Below are 26,938 nucleotides of genomic sequence, written 5' to 3' on the forward strand. Positions count from 1 at the left end.
CCAAGCCCTAGGCCACACATGGGTACCAGTCCCTGGCCTGTTAGAAACTGGGCTGCATAAGAGGAGGTGACTGTGGGTGAGCAAACAACGCTTCATCTCCCCATTGCTTGCCTGAGCTCCCCATTACTGCCTGAGCTCTGCCTCCTGTCAGATCCGTGGCAGAATTAGATTCCCATAGGAACTCAAACCCTATTGTGAACTCCACATGCAAGGGATCTAGGTTGCACTCTCCTTATAAGAATCTAATGCCTGGTGATCTGTTACTATCTCCCATCACCATCAGATAGGACTGTGTAGTTGCAGGAAAACAAGCTCAGGGCTCCCACTGATTCTACATGACGCTGTGTTACATAATTATTTCATAGGTACTATGACATAATAATAGAAATACAGCCAGATGTAGTGGCTTATGCCTGTAATCTCAGCACTCTGGGAGGCTCAGGTGGGTGGATCACCTGAGATTGGGAGTCCGAGACCAGCCTGACCAACATGGAGAAACCCTGCCTCCACTGAAAATACAAAAAATTGCCAGGCATGGTGGTGCATGCCTGTAATCCCAGCTACTTCGGAGACTGAGGCAGGAGAATCTCTTGAACGCAGGAGGTGAGCGTTGCATTGAGCTGAGATCACACCACTGCACTCCAGCCTGGGCAACAGGAGTGAAAATCCGTCTCAAAAAGCAAAAAAAAAGGAAAGGAAGGAAGGGAAGGGAAGGGAGGGGAGGGGAGGGGAGGGGAGGGGAGGGGAGGGGAGGGGAGGGGAAGGGGAGGGGAGGGGAGGGGAGGGGAGGGGAGGGGAGGGGAGGGGAGGGGAGGGGAGGGAAGGGAAGGGAAGGGCAGGGCAGGGCAGGGCAGGGCAGGGCAGGGCAGGGCAGGGCAGGGCAGGGCAGGGCACAATAAATGTAATACACTTCAATCACCCCGAAACCCTCTCCCTCAACGTGGTCCATAAAAAAACTGTCTTCCACAAAAACAGTTTCTGGTGCCAAAAAGGTTGGGGACTGTTGCCTGACACCATCTCTTTGTCCTTCAATACTCCTCTTATCTCCTGCCTCCTTCTGTCAGAGGCATTCGAACAAGAGCAACTCCATTTTGAGTGGGGGCTATAAAAATGAGGTTGAGTCTTGCTGCAGTCCCAGAAAATTAGGCATTCCTAGACTCTAGATATTTATGATTAAGAAAACAAACTTATGATGTTTACTGAAACAGACTCAGACTTGGGAGTGTCGAGGCATCCTGTTGTCTGGAGAACAAGGGCATTCCTAATTTTGCTTTAAATATAATAATATCAACTCTTGCAACATATAGTAATTAGGAAAATTAATGCTTTATCACAAACCCATGTAGCAGAGCACATCTCCCCAAGAGCTATTTTTATCTTATGTATACACAAGTGTTAGAAACAAGTGCTCAGTGCTACAAAGAAAAACCCCAGCAATTAGACAGAAAATTTCTCAGCAAGGCAACTTTATTTCTGCAGAACAGTGCTGCCTGTGCCTGATGCAATTGCAAGAGCACATCGAACAAAGGAAGGGGCTTTTAACCCTAATGCAGTCCCTGCTTCTGTGTCCTTCCCCTATTGGCTGGAGTTGGACCTCACAATCAAAGTTGATCCCGGTTGGCTTAGATCTAAATTTTTTCCGAATAGGGTAAATGTGCAATTTGTGAGAAAAAGAGAAGGGAGAAGACAGTAGGGTTGATTTACAACTTGCATAATTTATTCCCAGGAAGTTGAGTCTTTGAAGAGGAACTTAGTTGTCCCAACAATTTCCCACTTTTCTGTTTTGTAGTTCTTTCTCTGCAAATTTCTTTAACAAGATCTGGCTTTGTTGTTCTTCTTGATCATCTAGAAACAAGAGCATATCTGAGTAGCAAGGGGAAGAGGTAGGGGAAGTTTTTGTTAGAGCTGGTTCCATGAGTCTTTGGGTTAACCCGTGAATACAAGGTATGATACAGCAGCCCACAAGGATAAGTACATCTGTAACAATTGCCAAGGAGGTAAATATTGAGGTCATGAATCCCTTCCATTTTCCAAACCACCTTCCCGTGAGGCCCTTAAAGGGGTCATCTATTCCAGAGTTTTTGGCTAATTCATTTGCTAGGGTGGTAAGGTCTTGTAAGGCTTTTGTGATTGTTCCATTGGAGGCTGTAAAATTATTTGGGATAAAAGTACAACATTGGACTCCAATTATGACACAGACCCCACTCTTTTCTGCCAACATCATTTCAAGGGCTATCTGATTTTCCCAGGTCATTTCATGTGTGGGGCCTAACTGTTCAGCGATTCCCTTGATGGCATCTCTGGTATAATTGATGAATTGCTGTTGATTATAGTATATAGTTTTCCCAGTCTACATTTTTATTCATAGTTGGCCACCAGAACAAAACAGATTTTAACCCAGCGGCTATTTGATTTTGAGCTTTAAATTCATTTAGTACCCCTCATGGGACCCTGATGGCATCTATGTAAATATGGGGGTCAAATGACCGGTGAGAGGTCTCTCTCTTTTTCCAGGTTAGTTCTCTATTCTCTTGTGGATGAAATGCCAGTGTGAAAGGGATAGCCAATTGGATTAGAGCACAAGTGCTCCTCCAATTGCTTGGCAATGTACCAGTAAAGGTCCTCCACAATACCACCACACATCTCCTCTGTGGTGGACAAGGGCCAACTGATTAGTGAGCTCTTGAAAAGGCTTGGAATCACTACACCCCATTAGATTTCCAAGGGATGTCAAATTTTCCACTTTTCATGACAGACATGAGGTAAAATTGGCATCGGGAGCTAGAAACTGAATGGACCTTGTGGGCTGACCCACAGGACTCTTGACTTGTGGAAACAGTAGTGAAAGGGTAGGGCATGCCTTGTTTCCCTAGGCTGTGGGGTGCTGAAAGAGAGCCACCATATTGACCATCCCTGGCTGGTTAGCCTATCCGAGTGGAAAAGGAAAAATCTGGGTTTCTAGCCTGCCCATTGCACAAGGGTAACAATTGCTTTTATTTAGGGTGTAAACAGAATATTTAATCTATTCCAGCCAAGCCTTTGGATCTTGGTACCTGGTTTCAATGGCTAGAGTTTAAGTTTTTGACTTCTACTACAACACTTTGGTTTTATCACTGGGCATGGAGAGAGAAATGGTTTGATTTGGTGGGCTTGGGGAGTAGGAGGCAGTAAGAAGTAGAGGAGGGTGAATGAAGTGCATTTCAAAGTAGCCTATAGGGTCCCACCCAGCAACATTGCCTCCCATGCCATAGAAGCATCTTAAAGTATGATTAGAATTGGTAGAGTTGGGGACATTAATAGAGATTTGCACTGGGTTACATTGTCGGAGTTGGCAATTAGAGGGGGTAGTTCCTTTGGTAAAGAGGATGTAGGGCTTTAAAGTGGTGCAGAAACCTTGTGTGAAGATCCAGTCCTGATACTCAGTAGTCCAGAGAACATTTTCCCAAGAAGCACAGGACAGGAATTGGCCCCAGAGAACTGTTTACTACAAGGGTTGGGGCAAATATATTTTTTCTGAAGAGGCTAGCTGTCTTTGGCTTTGGAGATCTCCATAGGGTATGACAAGATAGGCATGAAGAAAACTGTTTGGGGAAAGGGTGATCAGGTTATATTGATAATGAAATGTCCTTGGGCAACTAGAGGGAGAAGTAAGAGACAGATTAAACTCTTTTGAATGTTAATTTGGAAGGTGTTGGTCCTGGAGTGATGGTCCATGATCCCACAAAGATGGGGCCCTTTTTACCCATGTGTGATGAATCCATCCTTTTTCGGCCACTCAGATTGTTGTTTTGGTTGTTATGAGCAACAGGTAAGGTCCTTCCCAGGTTGGCTGGAGTTTTCCCTTTTTTAAACTTCTGATAAGGACGTGATCCCCAGGCTGGTGTTGGTGAACTAGGAATTCAAGTTTTGGAGGTTGCGCGAGGAGGCCTTGAGTCCTGAGGGAGGAAAGGGTGGAAGACAGACCAAATATATAGTTTTTAAGAAACTGATCTTTTATTTTGAATGTAGGAAGGTCAGTAGTGGAATTTAGATAAGGCAGCCCATAGAGCATTTCATAAAGGGAAAGGCCAAGATCTTTTGGAGGAGCAGTTCAGATTCTTGATAAGGCAATGGAAAGGCATTTTGTCCATGGTAACTGGGTTTCTAAGATTAATTTGGTTAGGTGGTTTTTGAGAGTTTTATTAATCCTTTGTACCCTCCCTGCTGAGGGTGGGTGATGGGGGTATGATATTCCCATTTTATTCCTAATGCTTGGGTTAGCCCTTTAATGATGTGTGCACTGAAGTGGGTCCCATTGTCTGAATCAATGTTCTCTATTAGTCCAAACCTGGGTATGATATGTTCCAACAGTACTTTTACTACCTTACTGACTTCTATGCTTGGGAAGGGGATGGTTTCTACCCAGTGGGTGAGACGGTCTGTTATTACTAGTAAATATTTGAGATGGCCTACTGGGGACATTTCAGTGTAGTCAAATTGGACGCTTTGGAGTGACCCTCACCCTGGGTTTCTTCCCCTGGAAAGTTGCCTTTTTAGAGCTTGCTTAATAGTTTTTCTGCACACTATAAAACCATCTGCCACTTGCCTAGCTACAGTACATATCCCTATACACTAATAGGTTCTGAGGGGCGCATTGCACATAGCTTGAGGACCCCAGTGAGTTCTTTGGTGAAGCTGTGACAGTATTTCCCAAATGAGGGGTTTAGACAACATTTCTCTTCCATCTGGTAATATCCACTTTCCCTCTGAGCTTTCCTCATCTCCTCATTTTTTTAGTTTTTCTTGGTCTGCGTGGGAGAAGATGGAGATTGCAGCTGGAGGGGAAGATGGGGGTTAGATGGAAAATGGGTGACTCCTGGGAAGAGGCAGCTTGCTTAGCTATTTGATCTGCAAAGTTATTTCCCTGGCTTTTAAAAGATTAGTTCTTTGGGTGTCCTGGGACATGGACAACTGCAATTTCTTCTGGCAGCTGAAGATTTTCTAGTACCTGTGTAATTAATTCCTTGTGGATGACATGTTGGCCTCTACTATTGATGAGGGCTCATTCAGTCCAGATTTTTCCAAAGGTATGGACTATTCCGAAGGCATACTTGGAGTCAGTGTAAATGGTTCCCTCCTCATTTGCAGAGATTTTAAGTCTTGGCTTAATGCAAAGAGTTCATGTTCGGGCAGATCAGTTATTTGGCAGTATTCCTCACTCTACTTCTGTGAGGGTTTCCCACCAACTACACAATACCCATTGTGCCTTTTTCCTTCAATGCCTGGGAAGAGACATCTATAAAGAAGTGACACCCTGTTTGGAAGGCGGTCTTGCTTAAATCTAGTCTGACTCTGGTTTGGTAACTGATTGGATCTAAGCATTTATGTTCAGGTTCTTCTGGGTTTGTGTTTCCTGTTAGGAAAGCAGCAGGACTGAGTGAATGATCAGTGGTTAGTGTTACATCATCCCTCTCAATAGCTTCATATTTAAAAATTCTTGAGTCAGTGAGCCACCTGTCTGCCTTCTGATTAAGAATGGTTCTCACGTCCTTCGCCCACTTTTTGATGGGGTTGTTTGTTTTTTTCTTGTAAATTTGTTTGAGTTCATTGTAGATTCTGGATATTAGCCATTTGTCAGATGAGCAGGTTGTGAAAATTTTCTCCCATTTTGTAGGTTGCCTGTTCACTCTGATGGTAGTTTCTTTTGCTGTGCAGAAGCTCTTTAGTTTAATTAGATCCCATTTGTCAATTTTGGCTTTTGTTGCCATTGCTTTTGGTGTTTTAGACATGAAGTCCTTGCCCATGCCTATGTCCTGAATGGTAAAGCCTAGGTTTTCTTCTAGGGTTTTTATGGTTTTAGGTCTAACGTTTAAGTCTTTAATCCATCTTGGATTGATTTTTGTGTAAGGAAGGGATCCAGTTTCAGCTTTCTACATACGGCTAGCCAGTTTTCCCAGCACCATTTATTAAATAGGGGATCCTTTCCCCATTGCTTGTTTTTCTCAGGTTTGAAAAACACATGAAAAAATGCTCACCATCATTGGCCATCAGAGAAATGCAAACCAAAACCACAATGAGATACCATCTCACATCAGTTAGCATGGCAATCATTAAAAAGTCAGGAAACAACAGGTGCTGGAGAGGATGTGGAGAAATAGGAACACTTTTACACTGTTGGTGGGACTGTAAACTAGTTCAACCATTGTGGAAGTCAGTGTGGTGATTCCTCAGGGTCTAGAACTAGAAATACCATTTGACCCTGCCATCCCATTACTAGGTATATACCCAAAGGACTATAAATCATGCTGCTATAAAGACACATGCACACGTACGTTTATTGTGGCATTATTCACAATAGCAAAGACTTGGAACCAACCCAATGTCCGACAATGATAGACTGCATTAAGAAAATGTGGCACATATACACCATGGAATACTATGCAGCCATAAAAAAGGGTGAGTTCATGTCCTTTGTAGGGACATGGATGAAATTGGAAATCATCATTCTCAGTAAATTATTGCCAGAACAAAAAACCAAACACCGCATATTCTCACTCATATGTGGGAATTGAACAATGAGATCACATGGACACAGGAAGGGGAACATCACACTCTGGGGACTGTTGTGGGGTGGGGGGAGGGGGGAGGGATAGCATTGGGAGATATACCTAATGCTAGATGATGAGTTAGTGGGTGCAGCACACCAGCATGGCACATGTATACATATGTAACTAACCTGCACATTGCGCACATGTACCCTAAAACTTAAAGTATAATAATAATAATAATAAAAGAATGGTTCTCACTTGGTGAGGGGTACTTATGATGAGATTTCCCCCAAAGGTTATTTTCCTGCTTTCTTCTGTTAGCAAGGCAATTGCTGCTATGGAATGGACACATCTGGGGACTCTGTAAACCCCTGAGGCAAGACTCTTCGTCGGTATTGCTGTTTTCGACTGGAGTGAAGGTCCTCCCACTCAAACACAAACATGTCCCGGCTGTCCTCTGCCAAAGGGTAAGCTCAAAATGCATCCTCTAAATCTATCATCGTGAACCATTGATGGCTGTGTGGGATTCTACTGACAATGGTGTCAGGATTGTGAACAACAGGTTGGGTGGTTTGAACTATTTGATTAATAGCCCGGAGGTCTTGCACTAGCCGGTATGACCCATCTGGCTTCCTTACGGCAATACTGGAGTGTTATAAGGAGACATACAGCAATCAAGGAGTCCGTCGTGGACAAGGCTTTCAATTAGGTTTCAAATAGGTTTTAAACCTATCCTGGCTTCCAAGGGAATAAAGTATTGTTTTCTTTTTACTACTTCCCTGGGAGTTATTTATTTGACATGGTTTGGGGGAAACTATACCTTTCCTTGATTTCCTTCCTTTGACCATACATCAGGATGGATTAGGCTTTCTTCAGAAGTGGTGAGCAGGTTTAAGGAAGTAAGTTTTCCCTGATTAACATATGGGCCTATTTCTAACCTTAACATCAAGTCCCTTCCTAATAAGTTAGTTGCTGCTTCAGGAATCAGCAAGAACTTAATAGTGGGTGACTTATTATTATATTTGACTTCAGTTTACTCTAGAACTTTTGCCCTGAATCCTTCCCCTTTAACTCCTGAGACAGAAAGGTCCACTGCTGAGCATGCTAAATCTGATGGGAGAAAACACAGGGAGCAGCGAGCTGCTCCTGAATTGACTAAGAAAGTGACTATCTTTGATTTGGGTCCCATGTTAAATTTATCAAGGGCTCTTGGTGGGACTTGAGATGAAAGCTGTAGAGTGCCTGACCCCCTACTATTCTTCAAATGTCATGAATGGAAGGACTTTCTTTTCTCTCTCCCATTCGGGATATTCCTTTTTTAAATGACCTGGCTTTCCACACCTGAAACATTTGTTTTCTCTTCTCTATTTCCTGATTTTCAGATTTTATCCTTTTGCCTCCTGGATAGGGTGTGCTAGCCGGGTACTTAGGTTTACAAGTTATACTTCCCTGGTCTCCCTGTTGAAGAGTTCCCTTTTGTAGGGTGGACAGCATAATTTCTGCCTTTTGCTTCTGCCTTTCCTCATCCCTCTGTACGTATACCTGTTGGGCCTCTCTTAAAAATTCCTCTATGGGATGGTCTTTTTGGTTTTCTATCATTTGTAATTTCTTTGTGATGTCCAGCCAACTATTGATGACAAAGTGGAGCTTTAGCATCACTTGTCCCAGTGGGTCCTCTGCGTCTAAACATGCATATTTTCTCATCTGTTTCTTAAGTCTGTTTAAGAATTCCATAGGCCCTTCATCTTTCCCTTGTTGTATATTAAATGCTTGGGAGATATTTTGGGTTTGAGGAACTGATTCCCTAATCCTTTTAATTCTCGTATCTCTGAGATCGCTCAAGTTCTCTCGGTGGGCTGCATGTTGTTATCCCGCTGAGGGTCCTGGGCCAGGAATTTATGCTCTCCTGCAAGGATATTTTGACCAGGAGGGTGTTCATGCTCCCAGATTGTCATAGTGGCCTTGTGGAACATGGTTCTTTCCTTTCCTGAGAATATCTAGGATAGACATTAATTCAGGTCAAGTGTACAATTGTGGCCCTAGAAATTGGTCAATTTGACTTTCAACTCCAAAAGATCATCTACCAGTGATCTGAGTTCTTTTTTAGATTCCTAATCTCTGAGCTTGTTAAGGGGGTATTTATGAAGCCAATATCACCCCCTCCTAGTGGTACTTCCTTTAAGAGAAAACGGGTTGGAACAGACTTCTTTGAGGAAGAGGGGAAAGAAAAGTGTTGAATATCCCTTTGGGATTGTTCCATTTCCTGTTGGAGCTTTTCTAAGGAGGGGGATGTTTGAGTGGCTGTCCAGAAGGGGTGTGCAGTGTTAAGGTCCTTGGGGCAGGATTATATGGAGAAGGGACTGAGTGTTCAGCTTGAGGCAGAGGGTTAGGTGGGGAAAGGTGGTCTAGAGGATCCCATGCATCTTTAGATATAGAATACAACTTAGCTAGGTCGACTTTTGGGGGCTTTGAGTTCAGCTTTGCTTTTTCATTCTTTAGGGGGTAGAGAAGGACAAGTCCCTGTCTCCATAATCTATCTCCTCTTGAGAAACTGGACTTTTATCATTTACATACTGGATTAGGAGTTGGCATATCCAGTCCCCGCTCAACCCTAACTGTGGCCAAAAGACCAAAGGTTTCAGGATGGGTTCCTTAGTCCAAATAAAACAGCAATATTTTATCATTTGCTGTCTTTTCTTGTGTTTGGTCCTTTCATTATCTTTCCAGTATCTTAACATAAGGCCTAGGGTACTGTCAGGGGGAATTTTATTGTCTGCTTGGTCTTTTGTAGTCCCTGTCTTACCTGTCATTTCCCATCCTGGAGGTTGGTGAGGCTCAATCTCTTGTATTAGAGATTTATTGCACTCCCATTCCTGGAGGCTAAACCTCCCATTTTGGTAAGGTTCAATCTCTTGTATTAAAGATTTCTTGCACTTTCGTATCATGGAGGCTAAGCGCCCCTTTTTCCCAATGGAGGTTTCTTACTCTCTGCTGAGCATTTGCTTCAACCTTATTGGCTGCTTTCCTTGTGGGAATTTTAGATCCCTCTTAGCCTTGGCAGGTCAGTATAACCACCTGACAGGAAAATTGCCCCGGGGCCATAAAAACGAGGCAGTGGGATGCATCTTCCCATGAAATATAATCACTAGTCCTTCCTGAAAGAGAATGGGATCCCAGACAAGCCCCTAAGTTGTTAGAAACAAGTACTCAGTGCCACAAAGAAAAACCAGAACTTAAGACAGAAAGTTTCTCAGCAAGGCAACTTTACTTCTGCAGAAGGGTGCTGCCTGTGCCTGATGCAATTGCAAGAGCACATCAAACAAAGGAATGAAGGGGTTTTTAACCCTAAGGCAGTTCCTGCTTCTGTGTCCTTCCCCTGTTGGCTGGGATTGGGCCACACAATCTAAGCTGATCCCACATTGGCTTAGACCTAAACTTTGTCCAGATAGGGTAAATGTGTGATTTGTGAGAAAAGGAGAAGGAGGAAGAAAAAGGGGGTAGGCTTGATTTACACCTTTTACAACTTATAACCAGGGAGTCTTTGAAGAAGAACTTAGTTGTCCCAACACAAGCGTTTCACCTAAGGTGGACACTTTCCTCCTCTGTCAGGAACATCCTACTCTGTCTATGTAGTAGCTCTGTTCTTTCACCACTTTACTTTCTTAATAAACTTGCTTTTATTTTGCACTGCAGACTCACCCTGAAATCTTTCCTGTGCAACATCCAAGAACCCTCTCCTGGGGTCTGGATCACAACCCCTTTCCTGTAACACTTCCTCCTTGGCTCATGTTGATGGATCCCATGCTCACTCACTTCTGTATCTGCAGTTCTTTGCCCTGCCTGCAGGGATAGCATCATCACATAAATACCCTCAAACACGGGGGTTTTCTGGTGCATAAGTAATATAAGTTGAAAATAACCAATGGAAGATTGTATGAATATGTATACTGTTGCTAATGAAAAATGTCAAACTCTGTAAAATGTTTGAAGAAATGTGTTCTGAGCCAGATATAAGTAATTAATAGCCTGTGACACAGCCCCAGGGGACCCTGAGAATGTGTTCCCATGGTGGTTGGGGCACAGCTTGGTTTTATACATTGTAGGCAGACATTAGACATTAATCAAAACATATAACATGTACATTGGTCTGGTTTGGAAAGTCAGAACAACTGGAAGAGTGGGCAGCTTCCACATTACAGATAGATTGAAAGATTTCCTTATTGGCAGTTGGTTGAAAGAGTTATTATCTAAAGACCTGGAATCAATAGAAGGGAGTATGTGGGTTATTGTTGATGTAAAGAGTCAAACTCTGTCAAATATTTGAAGAGATGTATTCTGAGCAAAATATGAGCGACCATGGCCTGTGACACAGCTTTCAGTAGGACCTGAGAATATGTCCCCAAGGTGGATGGGGTGCAGCTTGGCTTTACATATTTTAGGAAGGCATGAGACATCAATCAAATACATTTGAGAAATGCATTGGTTTGGTCCAGAAAAGCAGGAAAATTCAAAGAGGGGAGTAGGGGATAGGGGCTTCCAGGCTATCGGTAAATGTGAACATTTTCTCATTGACAATTGGTTGAGTTTGTCTAAAGACCTGGGATTGATGGAAAGGAAATGTTCAGGTTGAGATAAAAGATTGTGAAGACCAAGGTTCTTTTGAAGTCTTATAGTGGCTGTCCTTAGAGACAATAGATAATGAATGTTTCCTATTCAGATCTTCAAAAACGTGCTAGAATCTACGTTACTCTCTTTAGAATTGGGAGGGTCTGGAAGAAAAAGATCTAGCTATGTAAATAGAGATTCTCTACAGATGCAAAATTTCCCCCACAAAGGATGGCTTTGTAGGGACATTTTAAAATACGGCAAAGAAACATGTTTCGGGTTAAAATAATTTGATTTTCTTCATCAGGTAATGTTATGCCAGAGTCAGACTGGAAAGTAAGTCATGACATATAGAGTTAAATAAATCTGATGAGAATTTATGATTTGTAGGCATCACTCCTCAGACCACTTAGATAGGAATTTGGGCAAGATAAGAAAAAATCAGAACTTTGTCTTCATTATGAGGAGTTGTGGAGCCCCAGGTTCCACAGATACAGATGAAGCCTCCAGGCAGCAGACTTAGGGAAGAATAGATTGTATATGTTTCTTTGTCTTTTTCTTTTTTTTTTTTTTTTTTTGAGATGGAGTTTCATTCTTGTTGCCCAGACTGGACTGCAATGGTGTGATCTCAGCTCACTGCAACCTCTGCCTCCTGGGTTCAACTGATTCTCCTGCCTCAGCCTCCCAAGCAGCTGGGATTAGGCATGCGCCACCATGCCTGGCTAATTTTTTGTATTTTTAGTAGAAACAGGTTTCACGATGTTGGTCAGGCTGGTCATGAACTCTTGGCCTCAAGTGATCCGCCTGCCTCAGCCTCCAAAAATGCTAGGGTTACAGACATGAGCCACCACGCGTGGCCTAAATTGTAAATGTTTCTTGTCAGAGTTGATTCTCTCCTGGATTGAGAATCAGGCCTAGAAAAGGAATGGGACTCTCTTCAGAATGTAGATTTTTCCCACATGAGACAGCCTGGCAGGACTATTTCAAAATATGTTAAAGAAATATGATTTGGAGTGAAATGCTTTGATTTCCTTAGTGCTTGCTGTCTGTCATGGGGTGATGTGCCAGAGTCAGGATGTGCTAGAATAAGGCTGGAATGTGGTGTCTTACTGCTCTCAAGAGTCCACTTTGTCAGTTCTAATGAGAAGTGAAGCTGGCTGGACTTCCTGGGTCAAGTGGGGACTTGGAGAACTTTTCTGTCTAGCTAGAGGATTGTAAATGCATGAATCAGCACTCTGTAAAAACGCACCAATCAGCACTCTGTGTCTAGCTAAAGGATTGTAAATGCACCAATCAGCCCTCTGTAAAAATGCACTCATCAGTGCTCTGTGTCTAGCTAAAGGTTTGTAAATGCACCAATCAGCACTCTGTAAAAATGCACCAATCAGTGCTCTGTGTTTGGCTAAAGGTTTGTAAATGCACCAATCAGCACTCCATAAAAATGTACCAATCAGTGCTTGGTGTCTGGTTAAAGGATTGTAAACGCTCCAATCAGCACTCTGTAAAATGGACCAATCAGCTCTCTGTAAAATGGACCAAGCAGCAGGATGCGGGCAGGGCCAAATAAGGGAATAAAAGCTGGCCGCCTGAGCCAGCAGCTTGGGTCCCATTCCATGCTGTGGAAGCTTTGTTCTTTCACTCTTCACAATAAATCTTGCTGCTGCTCACTCTTTGGGTCTGCACTATCTTTAAGAGCTGTAACACTCACTGCGAAGGTCTGCAGCTTCAATCCTGAAGTCAAGTGAGACCATGAACCCACTGGAAGGAAGAAACTCTGGACATATTTGAACATTGGAAGGAACAAACTCCAGACATATCATCTTTAAGAACTGTAACACTCACCATGAGGGTCCGCAGCTTCATTCTTGAAGTCAGCAAGACCAAAAACACACCTGAAGGAACCAATTCCAGATACATTTTGGTGACCCAGATGGGACTATCAACTATCGCCAAGTGGTAACCACCATTGGACCCCTTTCACTTGCTATTCTGTCCTATTTTTCCTTAGAATCAGGGGCTAAATACCAGGCAGCTGTCAGCCAGTTAAAAGCAACTAGTGTGGACACTGGACTAAAGACATGAGTGTCAGGCCTTCTGGGAAAGGGCTCTCTAACAACCCCCAACTCTTCAGAGTTGGTTTGCCTGGAACCAGCTTCTGCTTTTCCTGTACTTCTGGGCTGAGCCAAGAGTCGACAGAGAGGAAAGCCATTCAGCTCCTGGGTCCTGACGCAAGTTGGTTGACCCTGAGGCCATGAGTGGAACTCTCAAAGTCATGTCACCCAAGCGACTTGCCCATCTATCCTATCCTGATCCTTGATTGCTGGGTCCTAATGCCTTTCAGACAAACTTCCTCTCTCCTCTCTTCTCTGAGGCTAGTCTCGCTTCTAAAAACCTCTCTTGGTCTCTGGTGCTTTTCTAGTTTCTCCTGTAAGAATGATTTCTAGTATAAATTCCAGAACTCTGTTACCTTTTTAAGGCACCTGGGCTCACCAATCAGAAAGACATAATATTTGCCCAAAGCCCTGTTATAGAGGGGACTATCTGGAATTTTAGGATCCTCCTCAAACTAGCAGGCCTAACAAAAGCTATTCCTGAAGCTATGATAATGGTGAGCTTCAGAAATGATATCCTTCCTATTCAAGTGAGGACAAAAAGTGTCACTCTTCCAACCCTGGAGATCCCTTCCCTCCCTCAGGGTATGGACCTCCACTTCATTTGTGGGGCATAACATCTTTATAGGACAGGGGTAAAGTCCAAACACTAACAACAGAATGTTTAGGACTCTAACAGTTTTTTGAGAATGCGTTGGATAGGGCTACTAAATCCGATCTTCCTCGGTCCTCCTTGTGGTCTAGGAGGAAAACTAGTGTTTCTTCTGCTGCATCGGTGAGCGCAACTATGCAGATCAGCAGGGTCCAGAGACCATTGTGGGTTCTTGGGCAAGAGATGTTTCTGCTGCTATGTCAGTGAGTGCAACTTTTCCAATCAGCATGGTCCAGGGACCACTGTGGTTTCTTGTGTTGGTGGGCAAAACAAACCAAAACCACAGGCAGTTTTGTCTTTCAAATGGGAAACACTCAGGCATCAACAGGCTAACCTTTGAAATGCATCGTAAGCCATTGGGGCCAAACTGACCTGCAAACCCTGAAAAAGAGGCAGCTCATTTTTTTTTTTTTTCTGCACCGTGGCTTGGCCCCAATATTCTCTCTCTGATGGGGAAAAATGGCCACCTGAAGGAAGTACAAATCACAATACTATCTGGCAGCTTGACCTTTTCTGTAAGAGCGAAGGCAAATGGAGTGAAACACCTTATCTCCAAGCTTTCTTTTCACTGAGGGAGAATACACAACTATGCAGAGCTTGCAATTTACATCCCACAGGAGGACCTCTCAGCTTACCCCCATATCCTAGCCTCCTTATAACTCCTCTTTCTATAATGATAATCCTCCTCTAATCTCCCCCACCCAGAAGGAAATAAGCAAAGAAATATCTAAAGGACCACAAAAACCTGGGCTATCGGTTATGTCCCCTTCAAGCTGTAGGGGGAGGGGAATTTGGCCCAACCCAGCTACATGTCCCCTTCTCCCTCTCTGATTGAGAGCAGATCAACACAGACCTGGGGAAGTTTTCAGATGATCCTGATAGGTGCATGGATGTTCTACAGAGTCTAGGGCAAACCTTTGATCTCACTTGGAGAGATGTCATGCTATTGTTAGATCAAACCCTCGCCTTCAATGAAAAGAATGTGGCTTTAGCTGCAGCCTGAGAGTTTGGAGATACCTGGTATCTTAATCAAGTAAATGATAGAATGACAGCTGAAGAAAGGGACAAATTCCATACCAGTCAGCAAGCCATCCCCAGTATGGATCCCCACTGGGACCTTGACTCAGATCATGGGGACTGGAGTCATAAACATTTGCTGACTTGTGTTCTAGAAGGACTAAGGAGAATTAGGAAACATCCCATGAATTATTCAATCATGTCCACCATAACTCAGGGAAAGAAAGAAAATCCTTCTGTCTTCCTCAAGGGGCTATGGGAGGCCTAAGAAAATATACTCCCCTGTCACCAGACTCACTAGAGGGTCAACTGATCCTAAAACATAAGGTTATTACCCAATCACAGATATCAGGAGAAAGCTCCAAAAGTGAGCCCTGTGCCCTGCACAAAATCTGGAGGCAACCTTGGTATTGTATAATAGGGACCAAAAGAAACAGGCCCAAGAGGAAAAGCGAGATGAAAGAAAGGCTGCAGACTTAGTCATGGCCCTCAAACAAACAAACTTGGTGGTTCAGAAAGGACAGAAAATGGAGCAGGCCAATCACCTGGTAGGGCTTGTTATCAGTGTGGCTTACAAGGACACTTTAAAAAAGACTGTCCAAAGAGAAACAAGCTGCCCCCTCATCCATGTCCACTATGCCAAGGCAATCACTGGAAGGCAGACTGCCCCAGAATGCATTGGTTCTCTGGGCCAGAAGCCCCCAACCAGATGATCCAACAACAGGACTAAGGGTGCCCAGGGCAAGTGCCAGCTCATATCATCACCCTCACTGAGCCCTGTGTATGTATAACCATTGAGGTCCAGGAAATTGACTTCCTCCTGGACACTGGCACAGCCTTCTCAGTGTTAATCTCCTGTCCTTGATGACTGTCCTCAAGGTCCATTACCATCTGAGGAATCCTGGAACAGCCTGTAACCAGGTATTTCTCCCACCTCCTCAGTTGGAATTGGGAGATTTTGCTCTTTTCACATGCCTTTCTTGTTATGCCTGAAAGTCCCACACTCTTATTAGGGAGGGATATATTAGCCAAAACTGGACTTATTATCCACATGAATATGGGGAACAAGTTACCCATTTGCTGTGCCCTACTTGAGGAAGGAATCAACCCTGAAGTCTGGGGATTGGAAGGACAATTTGGAAAGGCAAAAAATGCCCTCCCAGTCCAAATCAGGCTGAAAGATCCCATCACTTTTCCTTATCAATGGCAATATGCCTTAAGGCCTGAAGCTCATAAAGGATTACAGGATATTGTTAAACATTTAAAAGCTCAAGGCTTAGTAAGGAAATGCAGTAGTCCTTGCAACACCCCAATTCTAGGAGTTCAAAAACCAAATGGTCAGTGGAGACTAGTGCAAGAGCTTAGACTCATCAATGAGACAGTAATTCCTCTATATCCAGTTATACCCAACCCCTATACCCTGATCTTTCAAATACCAGATGAAACAGAATGGTTCACTGTTCGGGACCTCCAAGATGCCTTTTTCTGTATTCCACTGCACTCTGACTCTCAGTTTCTCTTTGCCTTTGAGGATCCCATAGACCACATGTCCCAACTTACATGGATGGTCTTGCCCCAAAGGTTTAGGGATAGCCTTCATCTGTTTGGTCAGGCACTGGCCCACAATCTAGGCCACTTCTCCAGTCCAGGCACTCTGATCCTTCAGTATGTGGATGATTTACTTCTGGCTACCAGTTCAGAAGCCTTATGCCAGCAGGCTACTGTAGAGTCTTGAATTTTCTAGCTAATCAACGGTACAAGGCATCTAGGTCAAAGGCCCAGCTTTGCCTACAGCAGATGAAATATCTAGGCCTAATCTTAGCTAGAGGGATGAGGGCCCTCAGCAAGGAATGAATACAGCCTATACTGGCTTATCCTCACCCTAAGACATTAAAACAGATGCAGAGGTTCCTTGGAATCACCAGCTTTTGCCGACTATGGATCCCCAGATACAGTGAGACAGTGAGGCCCCTCTATACTCTAATCAAGGAGACCCAGAGTGCAAATACTCATCTAGCAGAATGGGAACCAGGGGCAGAAACAGCCTTCAAAACCTTAAAGCAGGCCCCAATACAAGCTCCAGCTTTAAGCCTTCCCACAGGACAAAACTTCTCTTTATATGACACAGAGAGAGCAGGGATAGCTCTTGGAGTCCTTACTGAGACTTGTGGGACAACCTCACAACCAGTGGCATACCTAAGTAAGGAAACTGATGTAGTAGCAAAAGGCTGGCCTCACTGTTTAAGTGCAGTTGTGGCGGTGGCCATCTTAGTGTCAGAGGCTATCAAAATTATACAAGGAAAGGATCTCACTGTCTGGACTACTCATGATGTAAATGGCATACTAGCTGCCAAAAGAAGTTTATGGCTTTCAGACAACTACCTACTTAGATACCAGGCGCTACTCCTTGAGGGACCGGTGCTTCAAATATGTACGGGTGTGGCCCTCAACCCTGCCACTTTTCTCCCAAAGGATGGGGAGATGGTAGAGCATGGCTGCCAACAGGTTGTAGTCCAGACTTATGCCACCCAAGATATCTCTTAGAAGTCCCCTTAGCTAATCCTGACCTTAACCTATATGCCGATGGAAGTTCATTTGTGGTGAGTGGGATGTAAAGGGCAGGTTATGTGATACTAGTGGCACTTACCCGAGCTTAGAACTAGGAAAGGGAAGAAGAATAAATGTGTATATGGATAGCAAGCATGCTTATCTAATCCTACATGACCACACTGCAATATGGAAAGAAAGGGAGTTCCTAACCTCTGAAGGAACCCCCACTAAATACCAGAAGGAAATCATGGAGTTATTGCACGCAGTGCAAAAACCCAAGGAGGTGGCAGTCTTACACTGATGAAGCCATCGGAAAGGGAAGGAGAGGGGAGAACCGCAGCATGAGCGGCTGGCAGAGGGAAAGACCAGCAGAAAGGAAAGAGAGAAAGAGCCAGAAAGTCAGAGAGAGAGAGAGGAAAAGACAGAGAGATAAAGGAGAAAGAGAAAGATGGGAAATCAAAAAGAAGAGACAGAGAGAGGAAGACAGCAAAAGAGAAAGAAAGTCAAAGAGACAGAAAGAGAGAAGGAAAGACAAAGAGACAGAAAGTCAAAGAGAGACAGAAAGAGACAGAAGTAGTAAAGAAAAAACAGTGTACCCTATTCCTTTAAAAGCCAGGATAAATTTAAAACCTATAATTGATCATTGAAGGTCTTCTCTGTAACCCTATAACACTCCAATACCACCTTGTTGTCAGTGTAAACAAGGGCATAGCCCAAAACCACTGAGGCCACTGACAACCTGTAGCCTTCCTATCAAAAATCCTTCACCCAGCAGGTTTCCTAACAGGGGATCTAAATCTGAAGGTCCAAGCAGACATAGGAGGAACTCCCTTCAGGACAGGACAACAGATGTTTCCTCCCAGGCGATGAAGGGAAAAAGACACAATGGGTATTCAGTAAGTGATAAGGAAATACTTGTAGAAGCAGAGTTAGGAAAGTTGCCTAATAATTGGTCTGCTCAAATGTGCAAGCTGTTTGCACTCAGCCAAACCTTAAAGTACTTACAAAATCAGGAAGGAGCCATCTATACCAATTTTAAGTTAATATGGACTCAATGAGGTCTTATTAATAGCAAAGAATAATTGAAATCCCAAACTCACAAAGTTTTCAACAAAAGTAAATTTTGCTAAAAGTTAACAGTGTAACATATATTATCCTAACTTCTAATCTTATGGAAATCAGACCCTATCAGTACCCCTCAAAGCTCAAGTCTGTCAGCACAGAGCCATACAACTAATACCCCTATGTATAGGGTTAGGAATGGCTACTGCTACAGGAACCGGAATACCCGGTTTATCTACTTCATTATTCTACCACCACACACACTCAAAGGATTTCTCAGACAGTTTGCAAGAAATAACAAAATATATTTATTCTACAATCCCAAATAGACTCTTTGGCAGCAGTGACTCTCCAAAACTCCTGAGGCCTAGACCTCCTCACTGCTGAGAAAGGAGGACTCTGCACCTTCTTAGGGGAAGAGTGTTGTTTTTACACTAACCACTCAGGGATAGTATAAGATGCCACCTGGCATTTACAGGAAAAGGCTTCTGAAATCAAACAATGCCTTTCAAACTCTTATACTAACCTGTGGAGTTGGGCAACATGACTTCTCCCCTTTCTAGGTCCTGTGCCAGCCATCTTGCTGTTACTCGCCTTCAGGCTCTGTATTTTTAACCTCCTTGTCAAATTTGTTTCCTCTAGGATTGAGGCCATCAAGCTACAGATGGTCTTACAAATGGAACCCCAAATGAGCACAACTAACAATTTCTACCGATGACCCCTGAACTGACCCAATGGCCCTTTGGCCTAAAGAGTAGCCCTCTGGAGGACACTACAACTGCAGGGCCCCTTCTTCACCCCTATCCAGCAGGAAGAAGCTAGAGCCATCATCGCGTAGTTGGGGTGTCCTGTTTAGAGGGGGGATTGAAAGGTGAAGCTGGCTGGACTTCCTGGGTAGAGTAGGGACTTGGAGAAATTTTCTGTCTAGCTAGAGGATTGTAAACGCACCAATCACTACTCTGTGTCTAACCAAAGGATTGTAAAAATGCATAAATCAGCATTCTGTAAAAATGCACCAATCAGCGCTCTGTGCCTAGCTAAAGAACTGTAAGCGCACCAATCAGCCCTCTGTAAAAATGCACCAATCAGTGCTCTGTGTCTAGGTAAAGGTTCGTAAATGCACCAATCAGTGCTCTGTAACAATGCACCAATCAGCACTCTGTGTCTAAAGGACTGTAAATGCACCAATCAGCACTCTGTGAAATGGACCAATCAGCAGGATGTAGGTGGGGCTAAATAAGGGAATAAAAGTTGGCCAGGAGCCAGCAGCCACAACCCCTGGGGTCTCTTTCCATGGTGCGGAAGCTTTGTTCTTTCATGCTTCACAATAAATCTTGCTGCTGCTCACTCTTTGGGTCCGCACAACCTTTAAGAGCTGTAACACACACTGGGAAGGTCTGCAGCTTTACTCCTTAATTCAGCGAGACCACGAACCCACCAGAAGGAAGAAACAACTCCAGACGTGCCACCTTTAAGAGCTGTAACACTCACTGTGAAGATTTATGGCTTCACTCCTGAAGTCAGCGAGACCAGGAACCCACTGGAAGGAAGAAACAACTCTGGATGTGCCACCTTTAAGAGATGTAACACTCACTGCGAAGGTCTGGGGCTTCATTCCTGAAGTCAAGCGAGACCACAAACCCATCAGAAGGAAAAAACTCCAGACACATCTGGACATCGGAAAGAACAAACTCCAGACACACCATCTTTAAGAACTGTAACACTCACTACGGTGGTCTGCGGCTTCATTCTTGAAGTCAGCGAGACCAAGCACCCACTGGAAAGAACCAATTCCAGACACACTAAGGTCTCTGTTTTAATGTGGATGCTGGTCAGGGGGTCTGAACGCCAAAGGGAGGAGGGTATCATTGAGGCATAACTGACCCACACTTGGAATCATGGCCTAAACATTTTCAGATGAACTCTAGTATGCCCTTGGCTGAGAGAAGGGTTGCATTGAGTTGGTTGGGGAGCTTAGAGTTCTGTTTTTGGTTTACGCTGTTATCACAGGTTCAAACTTCCTCTTGGTTAATTAAAACCATTTTTGTGTGACAGAACCATGAAATCCAGATGTCTTCATGATTAGGAAACTGTGCAGGAGGAGACGAGAGGGACAGGGGAGGAAAGAGGGGGGAAGGGGAGAACAGATGGGAGAGGAAGGGCAGGAAAGCAGACGGGAGAAGGGGAGAAGAGAAGGGAGAGGAGGAAAGGAGAGGCGAGGGAAAGAGAGGGGAGGGGAGGAGGGAGGAGAGGGGAGTCAGCAGAAGAAACAGAGGGAGGAAGGGAGGAGGGGCAAGTGGGAAAAGGGAAGGAAGGAGGAGGAGAGGAGATGGGGGAGACAGGAGGGAGGATGGAAGGAGGTAGGAGGGGAGGACAGGGAAAGAGGGAGCAGGGGAGGAGAGGGAAGGAGGGAGGAGGGCGGTGGGAGAAGGGAGGAGGAGGGAGGGAAGGAGAGGAGGGAGGAGAAGGGAGGAGGGGAAAAGGGAAGAGGAGGGCAGAGAGGAAGACGGCAGAGGGGAGGAGAGGAGAAAGAACCTGAGGAGGGCAGGAGACCAGGGAGGAATGCAGGGGAGGGGAGGGGAAGACAGGGGCTGGGAGAAGAGAAGGGGAGGAGAGGGGAGGGAAGAAGGGAAGGGGGGAGGGAAAAAGCAAAGAGAAGTAGAGGGGAAGAAAGAAAAGAAGTAGAAGGGAAGAAAGGGGAGAAGAAGGCAAGGCAAGAGAGAGAGGCAGTGAACCCCAGTTCCCTCTACTCTGACATGGGATTTCAGTGTATAAATTCCTACAAAAAACAAACCCAGTTAATCACTGGCTTCAAAGTGTTAGTGTGAGTCTGGAGCCTACCCCTGAGTCTAAGGTGTTGATGTCCCGAATCCACAAAGGGGAATTCTCAGTTTTTCCACCAGTTTCTCATTAGTAAACTCGAGTGAAGCTGCCTTCTGTGCATCCTATGATTATGGCAATTCTTTTTTCTTTCCCTTTTTCTCAGAATTTGAATTCCGAGGAAGATTTTAATGGTTCTCAATTCATCACCAGCATTGTCATGGGACCCTGGAAATGTCTCACAGACATGTGTCACCTTTCCTTCTTTTTATTCTCCAAGATGGGAAGAGATACACTATCTCTTGCTTTCTCCACTATCTCTTGGCTTCTCCCTTTTCTTCAATCTCAATAAAAATATGGTTGTCCTGAAAAGTCTCGTGGATGTGCACATTTTTATTGGTTGTGATTATTAATCTACACAGCACATGCCGCACGCATTTCCTGTGTAATGTAGGAATCAGTACTGATTGCACGCCCGTTGTGCTTGCAGATACTACATACACTAAGTGATCGTTTCAAGGGGAAAAAAAGACAATTTAAAACTGACATATTTTTCTTCTGTTGGCCATGCTTAAATTCAGACTTCTGCTTTCTAGGCAGTTGTTTTCCCATAAAAAAAGTCATGAAAATTAAAACCTATTTACTTTTTTCATCTAAAACGCTTTCCTTTGCCCAGAGAAAAAACTCCTCCTGTATAAATATTAGCTGGGCAGGAAAGAACTGTTTATATATTATTATAAAGCCTGAAAAATACCGAGAAGGGAATCTTCTGTTTATTTTTTAAGACAAAATAATATTTAAATGCTTCAATGGCTGGATAAGACGTGAGAAAGTAAATTAATAGGAAGAGAAAAACTTTAGTAAAATTACACATTCCTATCTTCCAGTAGTTACCCTATATCATGAAATCACTGAGGATGTCTCATACATAGCATTGTATCTGCAGAGAATGGGCTCAGCAAATCTCCAGCCCTTAAACAAATGCAGGCTGAATATTATTTTCGTCTCCAATATGAGGAGCTTTGCCAAGTCAGGATAAAGCCCTAGCGGGGAAGAATGTAACTGTTAGCCAACGACCACGGAGGCATCCTGGAAACAGCTACTTTTCTTGTTACTCTTTAGGCTATTTTAAAATACAATTTCTCTCCTTGCCAATCCTTCCACTCCATAAATGGGAAGCGTGTTCTCTTATTTGCTAACGTTTGTCATTTGTTTTCTTTAAGTCAATCTTACTTAGTCTTTCTTAGTAAAAGCATCTGGGGAACGCTAGCTTAGATTATTCATTTGTCACAAACAATTTGCAACACTGCCGTTTTGGTAGGGCTGTCAGTGTAGCAAATAAAAATACAGCCTACTCACTACCATAAGTATGACCCGAATGTTGTATGGGATATACTTCCACTAAAACAAGATTTACTGTTTACCCCAAATTAAAATTTAACTGGGTGTCCTGTATTTTATCTGGCAACCCAACTTTTATGAGCTGAAACTATTGCTGTTTTGTTTTGTTGTTAAAGTACCATAGGGTATGACAATGATACCATTGTGGTCTGGGAGAGATGTTTCATTGCTGGCCTTCTGAAGAAACTATTGGAAGCCAGTCATTATGATGACAATATCATTATGGTCTGGGAGAAATACTTCATCATTGGCCTTCTGAAGAAACTAGAAGCCAGATTGTTGCATTACAGTCTGCTTAGGGTTCTATCTTCCCTCTTCAACAATGACAATTTGCCCTGAGGGTATCTGTAACATTAAAAGTTCATACCTACAATTTGTCACTGAACATACAATGCTAGGTGCCATGGCTCATGTCTGTAATCCCAGCACTTAGAGGAGCCAAGGTAAGAGGACTCCTTGAGGCCAGGAGTTTGAGATCAGCCTGTGCAGCACAGCGAGAAACTCCTCATCTCTACAAGAAAATGTAAAAATTAATCAGGCTTGGTGTTTTGTGCCTATAGTCCTAGCTACCAGGGAGGCTGAGGCAGGAGGATAGGTTAACACCAGGAGGTTGAGGCTGCAGTGAGCCAAGATTGCACCACTGCACTCCAGCCTGGACAACAGAACAAGACCCTATCTCAAAAAATAAAATTAAAATAAACATAAGACCTCATTGTGGAATGTGACATTCAGCTATTTAAATTATCTGAAAATAAAAACATGTCTTTGTTTGTTTGTTTGTTTGTTTTTCTGAGATGGAGTCTCACTCTGTCAGCCAGGCTGGAGTGCAGTGGCGCGATCTCGGCTCATTGCAAGCTCTGCCTCCCAGGTTCATGCCATTCTCCTGCCTCAGCCTCCCAAGTAGCTGGTACTACAGGCATCTGCCATGACGCCTGAGAATTTTATTTTTGTATTTTTAGTACAGACAGGGTTTCACCGTGTTAGCCAGGATGGTCTCAATCTCCTGACCTCGTGATCTGCCCGCCTTGGCCTCCCAAAGTGCTGGGATTACAGGCGTGAGCAACCAAGTCCAGCCAAAAACATACCTTTTAAACATGCAAGGAAAGACTTGACATGGAATTAAAATGAATTAGAAATAAAGGTTGCCTTCCACTTCTGGATTTTCTGCAATAAAATGAAAACATACAAGTTTATCAGATGCTCCAGACATCACCTCATAAACCCTGAAGTAGATTCTAAATGATCCAGCCCTAGGGATTTACAAAATAAATGAACAGACCTTACATTTAGTCCTATTAAAAACAAAAACAAAAAAAAAACCATGAGAACACATCATAATTATTATTCTGCCTTGAGAGAACCAAAACTAAAGCGTAATCACTCCCACTAACCCACAATTATCTAGTTACAAAGAAAAATGTTCCCATTTTGTACTCTTTCTTGGAACACATAATTATTTGGAATGGGTTCTTTGAAGGATATTAATTTTCCAATTATTCTGTTCTAAAAGGAGTCTTCTGTGTATTTCTAAGAATTCTAATTTACCCTTTTCTCAACTCTTTCCTTTAGCATAGAGGATGGTGATACCTGACACAGGTTAGAATCTGTGCAAGGGACCATAACAGAGATGGAAAGAGTAGGTATCCAATCTAACTCTGCTATCATTGAATAAATGAATAGTGGACATGCATTCGTGAAATAGTTAAGGCTAGATGTGGTTTTGAGGAAAGGGGAGGCCACCATAGGAAATGCTAAAACCGCCTTTGCAAAAATTATAACTGAACAGAGCTTCTGACCTAACCTACTCCATTTCAAAAAATAAAAAAATAAAAAGCAACTTGTGGCCCAGGGGTGGTGGCTCATGTCTGTAATACCAATATTTTGGGAGGCTGAGGTGGGAGAATGACTTGAGGCCAGCCTGGGCAACACAGCAAGACTCCATCTCTACAAAAAAAAAAATTTAATTAGCTGAATGTAGTGACACGTCTCTATAGTCGCACCTACTCAGGGCGCTTGAGTGGGAGGATCGCTTGAGCCCAGGAGGCGGGGGCTGCAGTGAGCTATGATCGCACCATGGCAGTCCAACCTGGAAGATACAGCAAGATCCTATTTAAAAATAAATATTCTCAATGGTCTTGAAGTGTTAAAAATAATTAATTAATTAAAATTAATTACAGCAACCTGAAAAAGTATAATGGATGATTAACCTAAATTACAACGTCAATTATTTAAACATAATTGCAAGTCAAAACATAATAGTATTTATGTACACACTTGGCAAAGAAAATTTGAAAGTATAATAACATTTATGATAGCAAATGTCTGAGGAAAAATGTTAAGAGAACAACTTTAGGTGCACTAAATTTAAAAGAGTTGAACTGAGCAAAGAATGATTTGCTAATCGGGCTGACTCCCAAGCCAAAGTCTGCTCTGAGATTCCAGCATAATCACGTGGCGGAAGATTTGTGGATAGAAAACAGAAAGTGGAATATGAAAAGCAGAAGTGAGATTCAGAAATAGCTGGTTTGGTCACAGCTCGGCATTTACCTTATTTGGGCACAATTTGAACAGTTGGCTACATTTGATTGGCTGAAACTCAGTGATGGGTGCAAGAGTAGGCTATTGTCCTTCTACATCTCCACTTGTTAGAGTTCACAATGTACCGAGAAACCTTTGGGCTGAACTTAAAATACGTAAGGAGGCAGCTTTAGGCTAAACTTGATTTCACAAGTATTTTTTGGTTGTTTTCTTTTTAAACTATTGATTGAGTATAAACAAGAGGAGTATTATATTTTCTGGAGGCCAGTTTGCCAATGTTAAAATGTAAAATGCCTGTAAGTAACAAGTATAAAGGTGAGAGGTGCGGCAGGAGGTATTCATCTACGTTCTTTTCTTCAGGGGAGAAAGAAGCACCTTACAAATGGTTCTTGGTTCCTCTGGGGACCCTAAGTCAATCCATGATTTTCATGTGCTAACGTGTCCATTTAAAACAATGGAGTGGGAACAAGAAAGAATGATGGAGAAGCCACATTTCTGCCATGTTCTTGAGGCTCCTGGCTCTGGGGTGGGGTCTTTCTGACTGGGCTAATTCCTTCTGACCCTCCTAACATGCAGGACAGTCTAAGGAAAAGATTAGAGACCTTAAATGAAGCCCCTTAGTTCCCAAGTCCACCAAGAGAAGGGGAGAAAGAAGCACCTTACAAATGGTTCTTGCTTCCTCTGGGGACCCTCAGTCAATCCATGATGACTCCTGGCTTCTTCCAGCTCTTTAGAGGTGATTGTTAAAATATTCAAGAGCTAGCTGAGCAGGGGGGTTCATGCCTGTAATGCCAGAATTTTGGGAGACTGAGGTGGGTGTATCACCTGAGGTCAGGAATTCAAGACAGCCTGGCCAACATGGTTAAACCCCATCTCTAATAAAAATACATACAACAAAAATTAGTCAGGGATGGTGGCGGGTGCCTGCAATCTCAGTTACTTGGGGAGGCTGAGGCAAGAGAATCACTTGAACCCAGGAGGCAAAGGTTGCAGTGAGCCAAGATCACACCATTGCATTCTTGCCTGGACAACAAGAACAAAACTCCGTCTCAAAAAAATGAAAAAAAAAATTCAAGAATTTTGTGAGCTAGTTGTTGTTAAACTGTTGGCAGCATGAGATCAATTATGGGAAGAATAAGCATTTACACCACAGAAGCTGTCAAAGGCTACAAATTGGGGCTTTATTTTACCCAGGGGAAACGGCTCACCAGCACAGCAGCCTCTTCCTCTTCTTTGTTTTTTTTTATTTTATTTTATTTTTTGAGACAGGGTCTTGCTCTGTCACCTGCACTGGAGTGCAGTGGTGCAATCATAGCTCACTACAGTCTCTACCTCTGGGACTCAAGTAAACCTCCCACCTTAGTCTCCCAAGTATCTGCAGCCACAGGTGCACACCATTACCACATTCAACTCATTTTTTAAATTTTTTGTAGAGACAGGGTCTTGCTATGTTGCCCAGGCTGGTCTTGAACTCCTGGGCTGAAGTGATCCTCCTGCCTTTGCCCGCCGAAGTGCTGGGATTACAGGCGTGAGCCACTGTGTCTGGCATAACAGAGTTTTCCATCTTCTTAATGCTGTTCTTTTTTTTTTTTGTCTTGTTTTTTGAACCATACAGGAGACTTAATAATCCCTTAGAGTCTTGAAAGGACAATGGT

General features: G+C 43.5%; 1 protein-coding gene across 1 annotated transcript in view; it reads right to left on the reverse strand.

The window, feature by feature from the left end:
* Positions 1-1,695: 1,695 nt before the first annotated feature.
* LOC129395544 (cAMP-dependent protein kinase catalytic subunit PRKX-like) overlaps positions 1,696-26,938 on the reverse strand; it is a 138,486-nt gene continuing 113,243 nt past the window's right edge. Inside the window, 1 exon segment of the mRNA XM_063602029.1 lies at positions 1,696-3,935. The gene's annotated coding sequence lies outside the window, so the exon portion shown is untranslated.

Source organism: Pan paniscus, chromosome Y, assembly GCF_029289425.2.
Source record: "Pan paniscus chromosome Y, NHGRI_mPanPan1-v2.0_pri, whole genome shotgun sequence".
NCBI classification, from domain to species: Eukaryota; Metazoa; Chordata; class Mammalia; order Primates; family Hominidae; genus Pan; species Pan paniscus.